Here is a 13470-nt window from a genome sequence, read left to right as displayed (position 1 = left end):
ATGCACCATTGCAGGTTTACTGTATCCCTTGGACCTTCAAATCAACGATGAAATACAGAAATTGCATCGATCATGAATACAAAATGCAAAATGTCGACTTATTTATAAGAGGAGTAACTCTTGTAATTGTTCGTGCTTTGAGCCTTTCCTAGGACAGCAGTATTGGATTCCGATGCACCATTGCAGGTTTGCTGTATCCCTTGTACCTTCAAAACAACTATGAAATACTGAAATTGCATCGATATTGAATACAAAAGGCAAAATGACGACTTATTTACAAGAGGAGTAACTCTTCTAATAGTTCGTGCTTTTAGCCTTTCCTGGGACAGCAGTATTAGATTCCGATGCACCATTGCAGGTTTGCTGTATCCCTTGGACCTTCAAATCAACGATGAAACACAGAAAATGAACCGATATTGAATACAAAAGGCAAAATGTCGACTTATTTATAAGAGGAGTAACTCTTCTAATAGTTCGTGCTTTGAGCCTTTCCTGGGACAGCAGTATTAGATTCCGATGCACCATGGCAGGTTAACTGTATCCCTCGGACCTTCAAATCAACGATGAAACAAAGAAATTGCATCGATATTGAATAGAAAAGGCAAATTGTCGACTTATATACAAGAGGAGTAACTCTTCTAGTACTTCGTGCTTTGAGCCTTTCCTGGGACAGCAGTATTAGATTCCGATGCACCACTGGAGGTTTACTGTATACCTTTGACCTTCAAATTAACGATGAAACACAGAAATTGCATCGATATTGAATACAAAAGGCAAAATGTCGACTTATTTTCAAGAGGAGTAACTCTTGTAATAGTTCGTGTTTTGAGCCTTTCCTGGGACAGCAGTATTAGATTCCGATGCACCATTGCAGGTTAACTGTATCCCTTGGACCTTCAAATCAACGATGAAATACAGAAATTGAATCGATATTGAATACAAAAGGCAAAATGTCGACTTATTTATAAGAGGAGTAACTCTTCTAACAGTTCCTGTTTTTAGCGTTTCCTGGGACAGCAGTATTAGATTCCGATGCACCATTGCAGATTTACTGTATCCCTTGGACCTTCAAATCATCGATGAAACACAGAAATTGCATCGATATTGAATACAAATTTCAAAATGTCGACTTATTTACAAGAGTAGTAACTCCTCTAATAGTTCTGCTTTGAGCCTTTCCTGGGACAGCAGTATTAGATTCCGATGCACCATTGCAGGTTTACTGTATCCCTTGTACCTTCAAAACAACGATGAAACATAGAAATTGCATCGATCTTGAATACAAAATGCAAAATGTCGACTTATTTACAAGAGGAGTAACTCTTCTAATAGTTCGTGCTTTGAGCCTTTCCTGGGACAGCAATATTAGATTCCGATGCACCATTGCAGGTTTACTGTATCCCTTGTACCTTCAAATCAACGATGAAACATAGAAATAGCATCGATCTTGAATACAAAATGCTAAATTTCGACTTACTTATAAGAGGAGTAACTCTTCTAATAGTTCGTGCTTTGAGCCTTTCCTGGGACAGCAGTATTAGATTCCGATGCACCATTGCACGTTTACTGTATCCCTTGGACCTTCAAAACAACTATGAAATACTGAAATTGCATCGATATTGAATACGAAAGGCCAAATGACGACTTATTTACAAGAGGAGTAACTCTTCTAATAGTTCGTGCTTTTAGCCTTTCCTGGGACAGCAGTATTAGATTCCGATGCACCATTGCAGGTTTACTGTATCCCTTGGACCTTCAAATCAACAATGAAACACAGAAAATGAATCGATAATGAATACAAAGGGCAAAATGTAGACTTATTTACAAGAGGAGTAACTCTTCTAATAGTTCGTGCTTTTAGCGTTTCCTGGGACAGCAGTATTAGATTCCGATGCACCATTGCAGGTTTACTGTATCCCCTGGACCTTGAAATCAACGATGAAACACAGAAATTGCATCGATATTGAATACAAAAGGCAAAATCTCGACTTATTTACAAGAGGAGTAACTCTTCTAATAGTTCGTGCTTTGAGCCTTTCCTGGGACAGCAGTGTTAGATTCCGATGCACCATTGCAGGTTTACTGTATCCCTTGTACCTTCAAATCAACGATGAAACATTGAAATTGCATCGATCGTGAATACAAAATGCAAAATGTCGACTTATTTATAAGAGGAGTAACTCTTCTAACAGTTCCTGCTTTGAGCCTTTCCTGGGACAGCAGTACTAGATTCCGATGCACCATTGCAGGTTAGTTGTATCCCTTGGACCTTCAAATCAACGATGATATACAGAAATTGCATCGATATTGAATACAAAAGGCAAAATCTCGACTTATTTACAAGAGTAGATACTCTTCTAATAGTTCGTGCTTTGAGCCTTTCCTGGGACAGCAATATTAGATTCCGATGCACCATTGCAGGTTTACTGTATCCCTTGTACCTTCAAATCAACGATGAAACATAGAAATAGCATCGATCTTGAATACAAAATGCTAAATTTCGACTTACTTATAAGAGGAGTAACTCTTCTAATAGTTCGTGCTTTGAGCCTTTCCTGGGACAGCAGTATTAGATTCCGATGCACCATTGCACATTTACTGTATCCCTTGGACCTTCAAAACAACTTTGAAACGCTGAAATTGCATCGATATTGAATACAAAAGGCCAAATGTCGACTTATTTACAAGAGGAGTAACTCTTCTAATAGTTCGTGATTTAGCCTTTCCTGGGACAGCAGTATTAGATTCCGATGCACCATTGCAGGTTTACTGTATCGCTTGGACCTTCAAATCAACGATGAAACACAGAAATTCCATCGATATTGAATACAGTATTCTACAGAATTCTAATAGTTCGAGCTTTTAGCGTTTCCTGGGACAGCAGTATTAGATTCCGATGCACCATTGCAGGTTTACTGTATCACTTGGACCTTCAAATCAACGATGAAACACAGATATTGCATCGATATTGAATACAAAAGGAAAAGTGTCGTCTTATTTTTAAGAGGAGTAACTCTTCTAATAGTTCGTGCTTTGAGCCTTTGATGGGACAGCAGTTATAGATTCCGATGCACCATTGCAGCTTTACTGTATCCCTTGGACCTTGAAATCAACGATGAAACACAGAAATTGCATCGATATTGAATACAAAAGGCAAAATTTCGACCTATTTACAAGAGGAGTAACTCTTCTAATAGTTCGTGCTTTGAGCCTTTCCTGGTACAGCAGTATTAGATTCCGATGCACCATTGCAGGTTTACTGTATCCCTTGGACCTTCAAATCAACGATGAAATACAGAAATTGCATCGATCATGAATACAAATTGCAAAATGTCGACTTATTTATAAGAGGAGTAACTCTTGTAATTGTTCGTGCTTTGAGCCTTTCCTAGGACAGCAGTATTGGATTCCGATGCACCATTGCAGGTTTGCTGTATCCCTTGTACCTTCAAAACAACTATGAAATACTGAAATTGCATCGATATTGAATACAAAAGGCAAAATGACGACTTATTTACAAGAGGAGTAACTCTTCTAATAGTTCGTGCTTTTAGCCTTTCCTGGGACAGCAGTATTAGATTCCGATGCACCATTGCAGGTTTGCTGTATCCCTTGGACCTTCAAATCAACGATGAAACACAGAAAATGAACCGATATTGAATACAAAGGGCAAAATGTCGACTTATTTACAAGAGGAGTAACTCTTCTAATAGTTCGTGCTTTTAGCGTTTCCTGGGACAGCAGTATTAGATTACGATGCACCATTGCAGGTTTACTGTATCCCTTGGACCTTCAAAACAACGTTGAAACGTAGAAATTGCATCGCTATCGAATACAAAAGGCAAAATGTCGACTTATTTACAAGAGGAGTAACTCTTTTAATAGTTCGTGCTTTGAACCTTTCCTGGGACAGCAGTGTTAGATTCCGATGCACCATTGCAGGTTTACTGTATCCCTTGTACCTTCAAATCAACGATGAAACATAGAAATTGCATCGATCGTGAATACAAAATGCAAAATGTCGACTTATTTATAAGAGGAGTAACTCTTCTAACAGTTCCTGCTTTGAGCCTTTCCTGGGACAGCAGTACTAGATTCCCATGCACCATTGCAGGTTAGTTGTATCCCTTGGACCTTCAAATCAACGATGATATACAGAAATTGCATCGATATTGAATACAAAAGGCAATATCTCGACTTATTTACAAGAGTAGATACTCTTCTAATAGTTCGTGCTTTGAGCCTTTCCTGGGACAGCAATATTAGATTCCGATGCACCATTGCAGGTTTACTGTATCCCTTGTACCTTCAAATCAACGATGAAACATAGAAATAGCATCGATCTTGAATACAAAATGCTAAATTTCGACTTACTTATAAGAGGAGTAACTCTTCTAATAGTTCGTGCTTTGAGCCTTTCCTGGGACAGCAGTATTAGATTCCGATGCACCATTGCACGTTTACTGTATCCCTTGGACCTTCAAAACAACTTTGAAACGCTGAAATTGCATCGATATTGAATACAAAAGGCCAAATGTCGACTTATTTACAAGAGGAGTAACTCTTCTAATAGTTCGTGATTTAGCCTTTCCTGGGACAGCAGTATTAGATTCCGATGCACCATTGCAGGTTTACTGTATCGCTCGGACCTTCAAATCAACGATGAAACACAGAAATTCCATCGATATTGAATACAGTATTCTACAGAATTCTAATAGTTCGAGATTTAGCGTTTCCTGGGACAGCAGTATTAGATTCCGATGCACCATTGCAGGTTTACTGTATCCCTTGGACCTTCAAATCAACGATGAAACACAGATATTGCATCGATATTGAATACAAAATGCAAAATGTCAACTTATTTACAAGAGGAGTAACTTTTCTAATAGGTCGTGCTTTTAGCCTTTCCTGGGACAGTAGTATTAGATTCCGATGCACCACTGCAGGTTTACTTTATCCCTTGGACCTTCAAATCAACGATGAAACACTGGAATTGCATAGATATTGAATACAAAAGGCAAAATGTCGACTTACTTACAAGAGGAGTAACTCTTCTAATAGATCGAGCTTTTAGCGTTTCCTGGGACAGCAGTATTAGATTCCGATGCACCATTGCAGGTTTACTGTATCCCTTGGACCTTCAAATCAACGATGAAACACAGAAATATCATCGATATTGAACACAAAAGGCAAAATGTCGACTTATTTACAAGAGGAGAAACTCTTCTAATAGTTCATGCTTTGAGCCTTTCCTGGGACAGCAGTATTAGATTCTGATGCAACATTGCAGGTTTACTGTATCCCTTGGACCTTCAAATCAACGATGAAACACAGAAATTGCATCGATATTGAATACAGAATGCAAAATGTCGACTTATTTACAAGAGGAGTAACTCTTCTAATAGTTCGTGCTTTGAGCCTTTCCTGGGACAGCAGTATTATCTTCCGATGCACCATTGCAGGTTTACTGTATCCCTTGGACCTTCAAATCAACGATGAAACACAGAAATTGCATCGATATTGAATACAAAAGCAAAATGTCGACTGATTTATAAGAGGATTAACTCTTCTAACATTTCCTGCTTTGAGCCTTTCCTGGGACAGCAGTATTAGATTCCGATGCACCATTGCAGGTTTACTGTATCCCCTGGACCTTGAAAACAACGATGAAACACAGAAATTGCATCGATATTGAATACAAAAGGCAAAATCTCGACTTATTTACAAGAGGAGTAACTCTTCTAATAGTTCGTGCTTTGAGCTTTTCCTGGGACAGCAGTGTTAGATTCCGATGCACCATTGCAGGTTTACTGTATCCCTTGTACCTTCAAATCAACGATGAAACATAGAAATTGCATCGATCGTGAATACAAAATGCAAAATGTCGACTTATTTATAAGAGGAGTAACTCTTCTAACAGTTCCTGCTTTGAGCCTTTCCTGGGACAGCAGTACTAGATTCCGATGCACCATTGCAGGTTAGTTGTATCCCTTGGACCTTCAAATCAACGATGATATACAGAAATTGCATCGATATTGAATACAAAAGGCAAAATCTCGACTTATTTACAAGAGTAGATACTCTTCTAATAGTTCGTGCTTTGAGCCTTTCCTGGGACAGCAATATTAGATTCCGATGCACCATTGCAGGTTTACTGTATCCCTTGTACCTTCAAATCAACGATGAAACATAGAAATAGCATCGATCTTGAATACAAAATGCTAAATTTCGACTTACTTATAAGAGGAGTAACTCTTCTAATAGTTCGTGCTTTGAGCCTTTCCTGGGACAGCAGTATTAGATTCCGATGCACCATTGCACGTTTACTGTATCCCTTGGACCTTCAAAACAACTTTGAAACACTGAAATTGCATCGATATTGAATACAAAAGGCCAAATGTCGACTTATTTACAAGAGGAGTAACTCTTCTAATAGTTCGTGATTTAGCCTTTCCTGGGACAGCAGTATTAGATTCCGATGCACCATTGCAGGTTTACTGTATCGCTTGGACCTTCAAATCAACGATGAAACACAGAAATTCCATCGATATTGAATACAGTATTCTACAGAATTCTAATAGTTCGAGCTTTTAGCGTTTCCTGGGACAGCAGTATTAGATTCCGATGCACCATTGCAGGTTTACTGTATCCCTTGGACCTTCAAATCAACGATGAAACACAGATATTGCATCGATATTGAATACAAAATGCAAAATGTCAAATTATTTACAAGAGGAGTAACTTTTCTAATAGTTCGTGCTTTTAGCCTTTCCTGGGACAGTAGTATTAGATTCCGATGCACCACTGCAGGTTTACTTTATCCCTTGGACCTTCAAATCAACGATGAAACACTGGAATTGCATAGATATTGAATTCAAAAGGCAAAATGTCGACTTATTTACAAGAGGAGTAACTCTTCTAATAGATCGAGCTTTTAGCGTTTCCTGGGACAGCAGTATTAGATTCCGATGCACCATTGCAGGTTTACTGTATCCCTTGGACCTTCAAATCAACGATGAAACACAGAAATATCATCGATATTGAACACAAAAGGCAAAATGTCGACTTATTTACAAGAGGAGAAACTCTTCTAATAGTTCATGCTTTGAGCCTTTCCAGGGACAGCAGTATTAGATTCTGATGCACCATTGCAGGTTTACTGTATCCCTTGGACCTTCAAATCAACGATGAAACACAGAAATTGCATCGATATTGAATACAGAATGCAAAATGTCGACTTATTTACAAGAGGAGTAACTCTTCTAATAGTTCGTGTTTTGAGCCTTTCCTGGGACAGCAGTATTACCTTCCGATGCACCATTGCAGGTTTACTGTATCCCTTGGACCTTCAAATCAACGATGAAACACAGAAATTGCATCGATATTGAATACAAAAGGCAAAATGTCAACTTATTTACAAGAGGAGTAGCTTTTCTAATAGTTCGTGCTTTTAGCCTTTCCAGGGACAGTAGTATTAGATTCCGATGCACCACTGCAGGTTTACTTTATCCCTTGGACCTTCAAATCAACGATGAAACACTGGAATTGCATCGATATTGAATACAAAATGCAAAATGTCGACTTATATACAAGAGGAGTAACCCTTCTAGTACTTCGTGGTTTGAGCCTTTCCTGGGACAGCAGTATTAGATTCCGATGCACCATTGCAGGTTTACTGTATCCCTTGGACCTTCAAATCAACGATGAAACACAGAAATTGCATCGATATTGAATAAAAAAGGCAAAATGTCGACTTATTTACAAGAGGAGTAACTCTTCTAATAGTTCGTGCTTTGAGCCTTTCCTGGGACAGCAGTATTAGATTCCGATGCACCATTGCAGGTTTACTATATCCCTTGGACCTTCAAATCAACGATGAAATACAGAAATTGCATCGATAGTGAATACAAAAGGCAAAATGTCGACTTATTCATAAGAGGAGTAACTCTTCTAACAGTTCCTGTTTTTAGCGTTTCCTGGGACAGTAGTATTAGACTCCGATGCACCATTGCAGTTTTACTGTATCCCTTGGACCTTCAAATCAATGATGAAACACAGAAATTGCTTCGATATTGAATACAAAAGGCAAAATGTCGACTTATTTACAAGAGTAGTAACTCTTCTAATAGTTCGTGTTTTGAGCCTTTCCTGGGACAGCAGTATTAGATTCCGATGCACCATTGCAGGTTTACTGTATACCTTGTACCTTCAAATCAACGATGAAACATAGAAATTGCATCGATCTTGAATACAAAAAGCAAAATGACGACTTATTTATAAGAGGAGTAACTCTTCTAACAGTTCCTGCTTTGATCCTTTCCTGGGACAGCAGTACTAGATTCCGATGCACCATTGCAGGTTTACTGTATCCCTTGTACCTTCAAATCAACGATGAAACATAGAAATTGCATCGATCTTGAATGCAAAATGCTAAATTTCGACTTATTTACAAGAGGAGTTACTCTTATAATAGTTCGTGCTTTGAGCCTTTCCTGGGACAGCAGTATTAGATTCCGATGCACCATTGCAGGTATACTGTATCCCTTGGACCTTCAAATCAACGATGAAACACAGAAATTGCATCGATATTGAATACAAAAGGCAAAATGTCGACTAATTTACAAGAGGAGTAACTCTTCTAATAGTTCGTGATTTAGCCTTTCCTGGGACAGCAGTATTAGATTCCGATGCATCATTGCAGGTTTACTGTATCGCTTGGATCTTCAAATCAACGATGAAACACAGAAATTGCACCGATATTGAATACAAAAGGCAAAATGTCGACTATTTTACAAGAGGAGTAACTCTTCTAATAGTTCGAGGTTAAGCGTTTCCTGGGACAGCAGTATTAGATTCCGATGCACCATTGCAGGTTTAGTGTATCCCTTGGACCTTCAAATCAACGATGAAATACAGAAATTGCATCGATATTGAATACAAAAGGCAAAATGTCAACATATTTGCAAGAGGAGTAACTCTTCTAATAGTTCGTGCTTTTAGCCTTTCCTGGGACAGTAGTATTAGATTCCGATGCACCATTGCAGGTTTACTGTATCCCTTGGACCTTCAAATCAACGATGAAACACTGGAATTGCATAGATATTGAATACAAAAGGCAAAATGTCGACTTATTTACAAGAGGAGTAACTCTTCTAATAGTGCGTGTTTTAACGTTTCCTGGGACAGCAGTATTAGATTCCGATGCACCATTGCAGGTTTACTGTATCCCTTGGACCTTCAAATCAACGATGAAACACAGAAATTGCATCGATATTTAATACAAAAGGCAAAATATCGACTTATTTACAAGAGGAGTTACTCTTCTAATAGTTCGTGCTTTGAGCCTTTCCTGGGACAGCAGTATTAGATTCCGATGCACCATTGCAGGTTTACTGTATCCCTTGGACCTTCAAATCAACGATGAAACACAGAAATTGCATCGATATTGAATACAAAAGGCAAAATGTCGACTTATTTACAAGAGGAGAAACTCTTCTAATAGTTCATGCTTTGAGCCTTTCCTGGGACAGCAGTATTAGATTCCGATGCACCATTGCAGGTTTACTGTATCCCTTGGACCTTCAAATCAACGATGAAACACAGAAATTGCTTCGATATTGAATTCAAAATGCAAAATGTCGACTTATTTACAAGAGGAGTAACTCTTCTAATAGTTCGTGCTTTGAGCCTTTCCTGGGACAGCAGTATTAGATTCCGATGCACCATTGCAGGTTTACTGTATCCCTTGGACCTTCAAATCAACGACGAAACACAGAAATTGCATTGATATTGAATACAAAAGGAAAAGTGTCGTCTTATTTATAAGAGGAGTAACTCTTCTAATAGTTCGTGCTTTGAGCCTTTCCTGGGACAGCAGTATTAGATTCCGATGCACCATTGCAGGTTTACTGTATCCCTTGGACCTTCATATCAACGATGAAACAAAGAGATTGCATCGATATTGAATCCAAAAGGCAAAATGTCGACTTATATACAAGAGTAGTAACCGTTCTAGTACTTCGTGCTTTGAGCCTTTCCTGGGACAGCAGTATTAGATTCCGATGCACCATTGCAGGTTTACTGTATCCCTTGGACCTTCAAATCAACGATGAAACACAGAAACTGCATCGATATTGATTACAAAAGGCAAAATGTCGACTTATTTACAAGAGGAGTAACTCTTCTAATATTTCGTGCTTTGAGCCTTTCCTGGGACAGCAGTATTAGATTCCGATGCACCATTGCAGGTTTACTGTATCCGTTGTACCTTCAAATCAACGATGAAACATAGAAATTGCATCGATCTTGAATACAAAATGCAAAATGTCGACTTATTTATAAGAGAAGTAACACTTCTAATACTTCGTGCTTTGAGCCTTTCCTGGGACAGCAGTGTTAGATTCCGATGCACCACTGCAGGTTTACTGTATCCCTTGTACCTTCAAATCAAAGATGAAACACAGAAATTGCATCGATCATGAATACAAAATGCAAAATGTCGACTTATTTATAAGAGGAGTAACTCTTCTAATAGCTCGTGCTTTGCGCCTTTCCTAGGACAGCAGTATTGGATTCCGATGCACCATTGCAGGTTTACTGTATCCCTTGTACCTACAAAACAACTATGAAATACTGAAATTGCATCGATATTGAATACAAAAGGCAAAATGTCGACTTATTCACAAGAGGAGTAACTCTTCTAATAGTTCGTGCCTTTAGCGTTTCCTGGGACAGCAGTATTAGATTACGATGCACCATTGCAGGTTTACTGTATCCCTTGGACCTTCGAAACAACATTGAAACGTAGAAATTGCATCGATATTGATTACAAAAGGCAAAGTGTCGACTTATTTACAAGAGGAGTAACTCTTCTAATAGTTCGTGTTTGAGCCTTTCCTGGGACAGCAGTATTAGATTCCGATGCACCATTGCAGGTTTACTGTATCCCTTGGACCTTCAAATCAACGATGAAACACAGAAATTGCATCGATATTGAATACAAAACGCAAAATGTCGACTTATTTACAAGAGGAGTAACTCTTCTAATAGTTCGTGCTTTGAGCCTTTCCTGGGACAGCAGTATTAGATTCAGATGCACCATTGCAGGTTTACTGTATCCCTTGGACCTTCAAATCAACGACGAAACACAGAAATTGCATTGATATTGAATACAAAAGGAAAAGTGTCGTCTTATTTATAAGAGGAGTAACTCTTCTAATAGTTCGTGATTTGAGCCTTTCCTGGGACAGCAGTTATAGATTCCGATGCACCATTGCAGGTTTACTGTATCCCTTGGACCTTCAAATCAACGATGAAACACAGAAATTGCATCGATATTGAATACAAAAGGCAAAATGTCGACTTATTTACAAGAGGAGTAACTCTTCTAATTGTTCGTGCTTTGAGCCTTTCCTGGGACAGCAGTATTAGATTCCGAAGCACCATTGCAGGTTTACGTTATCCCTTGGACCTTCATATCAACGATGAAACACAGAAATTGCATCGATATTGAATACAAAAGGCAAAATGTCGACTTATATACAAGAGTAGTAACCCTTCTAGTACTTCGTGCTTTGAGCCTTTCCTGGGACAGCAGTATTAGATTCCGATGCACCATTGCAGGTTTACTGTATCCCTTGGACCTTCAAATCAACGATGAAACACAGAAACTACATCGATATTGAATACAAAAGGCAAAATGTCGACTTATTTACAAGAGGAGTAACTCTTCTAATAGTTCGTGCTTTGAGCCTTTCCTGGGACAGCAGTGTTAGATTCGGATGCACCATTGCAGGTTTACTGTATCCCTTGTACCTTCAAAACAACGTTGAAACGTAGAAATTGCATCGCTATCGAATAGAAAAGGCAAAATGTCGACTTATTTACAAGAGGAGTAACTCTTCTAATAGTTCTTGCTTTGAGCCTTTCCTGGGACAGCAGTATTAGATTCCGATGCACCATTGCAGGTTTACTGTATCCCTTGGACCTTCAAATCAACGATGAAACACAAAAATTGCATCGATATTGAATACAAAATGCAAAATGTCGACTTATATACAAGAGGAGTAACTCTTCTAGTACTTCGTGATTTGAGCTTTTCCTGGGACAGCAGTATTAGATTGCGATGCACCATTGCAGGTTTACTGTATCCCTTGGACCTTCAAATCAACGATGAAACATAGAAATTGCATCGATCTTGAATACAAAATGCAAAATGTCGACTTATTTATAAGAGGAGTAACTCTTCTAACAGTTCCTGCTTTGAGCCTTTCCTGGGACAGCAGTACTAGATTCCGATGCACCATTGCAGGTTAGTTGTATCCCTTGGACCTTCAAATCAACGATGATATACAGAAATTGCATCGATATTGAATACAAAAGGCAAAATCTCGACTTATTTACAAGAGTAGTTACTCTTCTAATAGTTCGTGCTTTGAGCCTTTCCTGGGACAGCAATATTAGATTCCGATGCACCATTGCAGGTTTACTGTATCCCTTGTACCTTCAAATCAACGATGAAACATAGAAATAGCATCGATCTTGAATAGAAAATGCTAAATTTCGACTTACTTATAAGAGGAGTAACTCTTCTAATAGTTCGTGCTTTGAGCCTTTCCTGGGACAGCAGTATTAGATTCCGATGCACCATTGCAGGTTTACTGTATCGCTTGGACCTTCAAATCAACGATGAAACACAGAAATTCCATCGATATTGAATACAGTATTCTACAGAATTCTAATAGTTCGAGCTTTTAGCGTTTCCTGGGACAGCACTATTAGATTCCGATGCACCATTGCAGGTGTACTGTATCCCTTGGACCTTCAAATCAACGATGAAACACAGATATTGCATCGATATTGAATACAAAATGCAAAATGTCAACTTATTTACAAGAGGAGTAACTTTTCTAATAGTTCGTGCTTTTAGCCTTTCCTGGGACAGTAGTATTAGATTCCGATGCACCACTGCAGGTTTACTTTATCCCTTGGACCTTCAAATCAACGATGAAACACTGGAATTGCATAGATATTGAATACAAAAGGCAAAATGTCGACTTATTTACAAGAGGAGTAACTCTTCTAATAGATCGAGCTTTTAGCGTTTCCTGGGACAGCAGTATTAGATTCCGATGCACCTTTGCAGGTTTACTGTATCCCTTGGACCTTCAAATCAACGATGAAACACAGAAATATCATCGATATTGAACACAAAAGGCAAAATGTCGACTTATTTACAAGAGGAGAAACTCTTCTAATAGTTCATGCTTTGAGCCTTTCCTGGGACGGCAGTATTAGATTCTGATGCACCATTGCAGGTTTACTGTATCCCTTGGACCTTCAAATCAACGATGAAACACAGAAATTGCATCGATATTGAATACAGAATGCAAAATGTCGACTTATTTACAAGAGGAGTAACTCTTCTAATAGTTCGTGCTTTGAGCTTTTCCTGGGACAGCAGTATTATCT

The sequence above is a fragment of the Schistocerca cancellata genome, chromosome 4, assembly GCF_023864275.1.
Source record: "Schistocerca cancellata isolate TAMUIC-IGC-003103 chromosome 4, iqSchCanc2.1, whole genome shotgun sequence".
Classification (NCBI taxonomy): domain Eukaryota; kingdom Metazoa; phylum Arthropoda; class Insecta; order Orthoptera; family Acrididae; genus Schistocerca; species Schistocerca cancellata.
The sequence above is the reverse complement of the archived record's forward strand: the minus strand, read 5'-3'. Positions refer to the sequence as shown.